The sequence below is a fragment of the Syzygium oleosum genome, unplaced genomic scaffold (assembly GCF_021117445.2).
Source record: "Syzygium oleosum isolate NSW1041296 unplaced genomic scaffold, Sole_v2.1 Sole_v2.14, whole genome shotgun sequence".
Taxonomy (NCBI): domain Eukaryota; kingdom Viridiplantae; phylum Streptophyta; class Magnoliopsida; order Myrtales; family Myrtaceae; genus Syzygium; species Syzygium oleosum.
The window spans coordinates 10,506,623-10,510,208 of record NW_026607498.1 but is presented as its reverse complement, the minus strand read 5'-3'; the positions used below and the strand labels follow the sequence as shown (position 1 = coordinate 10,510,208).

At 39.8% G+C, this 3,586-nt stretch overlaps 1 pseudogene; it reads left to right on the top strand.

The window, feature by feature from the left end:
• Positions 1-291: 291 nt before the first annotated feature.
• On the top strand, positions 292-2,200 carry LOC130139861 (flavin-containing monooxygenase FMO GS-OX-like 4; annotated as a pseudogene).
• Positions 2,201-3,586: the final 1,386 nt, after the last annotated feature.

Genomic DNA, 3,586 nt, shown 5'->3' with positions numbered 1-3,586 from the left:
CATATGAAGTACAGCATATCAAAGAAAGTTCTCTCATTTTGCTCCTTATCAGTTCTGTGAGATGACAACTGAGTATATGAAACATTGGTTGCATGTTCTTGTCATCTCTTAGCAAGTATGTATGATGGACTTGTGGTACATCATGCCTAATCATAGAGAGATTAGCCCCACAACGGAATGTGTTCTCGGAGGAGTCATCATTGCTTGCGTCACTGTGAAAAGGAATAATGCACATTACATTTTGCCGTAAATAGGTCAAGCTTATGATGCTCGATTTGTCATATTATGTTAATGCGGATTGGCGTATATCATGATTTTGGCCCCTTCTGCGTAGGCATTGATCTGTGGCCAGGGAAGCAAATGCACAGCCACAACTATTGTACACCCGAGCCATTTCAGGATCTAGTAGGTTTCAGGTTTCTTCTTCACCTACTCTTGCAGTGCAGCTTGTCCTCTGTTTACTGTCTTAATATTTCTTCGTATTGCTATCACGCCCATATATTACAGTCGCTTCTCTCTATAATAGTTTTGAATATGCTCTTGAATTTGATGCACTTATTATAGGAGCGGTTAATGTCGATTAGGGGTGCATAAAGACTAAGGGGCGAAGATTTTGAATCATTCACGGTTCATGATGGGGTGAACTGAGACTGCTCAGAATAAGTAAATCTTTTATAAACTTAACTCCTCCCCAATTGAGTGAACTGCTCTCTTCAAGGGTTGGAACAATCTGGCATTTTTTTTGTGTATGATATTTAGAAAGCTAGATGATTTTAATCTCCCCTCCCCATTTCTTTTCAGTGCGTTTTTTTTTTCCTGATCAAGATTGTCAAATTGCATGCTAAACAGAACTATTTTTTTGGCTTCTCAACAGTTGGTTGTTTTGATAGGGAGCGCTGCAAGTGCCATGGACATCTCTCGGGACATTGCCAAGGTCGCCAAAGAAGTTCATGTGACATCTAGATCATACGAAGTCGAGACTCTTGGAATTCAACCCGGCTACGATAATATGTGGCTTCATCCCATGGTAATAATTTGTCCTCCGTCTTTCATCGCAATATTCTTGTGAAATTCGGTTCCTCGAGTAGTCTTTTCAATATGTTAATGAAGCGGAACTAAGTGCAGATCGAAAAGGCCCATGAAGATGGTAAGTCACTTTCCTCGACAGGAGTTCTGTACGTGCTGATATCATCCTACACTGTACCGGGTATTCTTTCACGGATCCCGCTTACGTTTTGACACAAAGGCAAACTGACTGATGCTCTTGAATGTGATGGAAAACAAAGCGATTCATGCTGGTTTCATTTCTTGTTTCAGGTACAAATATCATTTCCCCTTTCTTGAAACCAATGGAATTGTGTCCGCAGATGACAGTCGTGTTGGACCATTATACAAGCACGTATTCCCACCACTTCTGGCGCCTTGGCTATCATTTGTAGGATTGCCATGGAAGGTTTATACCAAGCACCGATCATCCTCGTATTCATGTAGTTGATTTCTTTGACTCTTTTTCTTAATCTTTGTAAATTATTCTCTTCGCATGAATTTCCAGGTCGTACCATTTCCCCAGTTTGAATATCAGAGCAAGTGGATAGCCGGTGCTCTGTCCGGTAGGAATTGCTCTTCCATCGGAGGAGGAGATGATGCAAGACGTAAAGATTTTTACTCCCAACTTGAAGCTTCCGGCGTACCAAAGCGATATACTCATAACTTAGCCAACTCTCAGGTAAGCATTGCGGAAATACATGGAGAAATTTTCAAATTTCAACAGCTCGGACGATTGTTAAAGAATCATGTTTCGACATTGATAAGTTCATACCATTTTGACTAAGCTGCACCTTCTTCTCCTTCTTCTTCATCTACAGTTTGAGTACAACGATTGGCTCGCGGTGCAGACCGGATCTCAACCGTCTGAAGAATGGAGGAAGAAAATGTACTCGGAGAGCTCGAGGAAGAGGCACGCCCGACCCGAGGCGTACAGCGACGAGGCGGGAGACGAGACATTGGTTTCGCAAGCGCACAAGGACTTCGCCAAATACCCTTCGCATCGATGATGTTTGTGGTTGTGTTTCCATAATAATTAAGGGTGCCTAAAGTAGGCCACCCATGGATCTCACCATTCTTCGTTTCCCTAAGAGAGATTATTGTGTTGGTGATGACAGCAAAGCCAACAGAAAACAAAGCAAACATCTTCTGAGAACTCTTGCCCAATTTTATTGACATTGGGATGGTTTTGGTGAACATTTTCAAAAAGATTTTAAAAGTCCTTTGATCTTCAAAAGGCAGTAAAATTATAAAAACAAGAATTCAAGAAAAGAGAACGCAAAAAACAGGGAAAAGAAGGAAGCTCGGGGGTTTGCGATGGAGATGACCCTCGGGTGGATCGGATGGCTTGATGGAATCAACGATCACGATTGCAGGTTGTGACGGCTCCTCAGATGCACCAGTTGGGAATCGACTCCGCGTCTGTATCGTGGCAGGGTACTATTCGACCACTGGACCACTACTGCTTGTTGTTTAACATGCACCTCTTATCTAAATTTCTGTCTTTACATCACGTATATTCCTTCCTCACTGCTGCTTCGCTGCTCGCGTTAACCTCATGACCAAGCAACCCTCTGTCAATCTATAAGCTCCGTTATTTTGCGGAAAATAAATAATTTTAAAATATTTTTTTAAAAACGATAACTTATATCATTTACGTAAATTATCACGGTAATGAAAGCGTTTCATATCGATTCCTGATTTTAAGTGATACAAGATCACTTTTATCGTTCATTTTGCGGAGCAAATGGGCCATAATCTCTATAAAAATTCGTTTTAAAAAATATTGAAATTCGAAAAATATACATATGCTCCTTTGAAATTAAGTCGGTAGCAGCTTGTTTCGTGCACATAATTATTCCACGTTGTGTTAATTAAAAGCTTATAAATCCATCATTAAAAAGCCATGCGAAGCACTAGTTCACCTAATACGACACACCTCAACACCACTACGTGACAAAAAATTAAGGCTCGATTCGTTTCGCGAAAAATAAGCTTTGAGGAAATTGTTTTGGATTTTCGGTGTTCGGTTCACGGAAAATAAATGAGTCAATAAAAACATATTCCGTCAATGAAAAAACACCTTAAAAAATAGGGGAAATGATTTCCTCTTTTCCCTCCTCTTTCTTTCACCCAAACCAAATACGTTCTCCTCCACGCACTCCTTTTAATTATTTCTTCTTTTCTTTTCTTTTTCTTTTCTAAGCAGGGCTTAGAACTCTTGCACAATTAGTTAGATGTGGTCGAGTTTTATTGACATTAGAGATGTCAAATGGGTGGGTTGGATTGGGTTTAGATGAGTCATTAATGGGTTTAACACAAATTCACCAATTTAACTCATATTGATCAATTTATATTCTAAACAACTTATATGACCCATGCCCAACCCAACTTAACCCAACCCATATCCAATCCAAATCCACCCATACAACTCATTTTTTTCTAACAATTTAGTATTTAGCAAATTTAAAATATATTAAAAAAAACATCTCGGGACTCTTGCGCAACCAGTTAGATGTGGTTGAGTTTTATTGACATTAGA